Source organism: Eimeria mitis, genomic scaffold (genome assembly GCF_000499745.2).
Source record: "Eimeria mitis Houghton genomic scaffold, Emh_scaff1983, whole genome shotgun sequence".
NCBI lineage: Eukaryota > Apicomplexa > Conoidasida > Eucoccidiorida > Eimeriidae > Eimeria > Eimeria mitis.
Genome location: NW_013570307.1, coordinates 9,063 through 9,622, shown reverse-complemented (window position 1 = coordinate 9,622; position 560 = coordinate 9,063).

Here is a 560-nt window from a genome sequence, read left to right as displayed (position 1 = left end):
GGGTGGATAGAGAAACACATCGGCAGAAGAAAACCTTATCTAGCTGTCTCTGCTTTCTTACATGCTGGTAATATATATATTTTGTTTAATTAAATAAATATAAATAAATATAAATAAATATATTTTAATATAAATATAGAAAGAGAGAGGGATACAGAGATAGGTTTGGTTTATATAGTTTAGGCTTGATAGAGAGAAACACATCGGCAGAAGAAAACCTTATCTAGCTGTTTCTGCTTTCTTACATGCTGGTATATATATATTTTATTTAATTAAATATAAATAAATATATTTTAATATAAATATAGAAAGAGAGACAGATACAGAGATAGGTTTAGTTTATATAGTTTAGGCTTGATAGAGAAAGAGAAACATTTCGGCAGAAGAAAACCATATCTAGCTGTCTCTGCTTTCTTACATGCTGGTATTTTATTTAATTAAATATAAATAAATATAAATAAATATAAATAAATATAAATAAATATAAATAAATGTAAATAAATATAAATAAATATAAATATAGAAAAAGAGAGGGATACAGCGATAGTTTTGGTTTACAT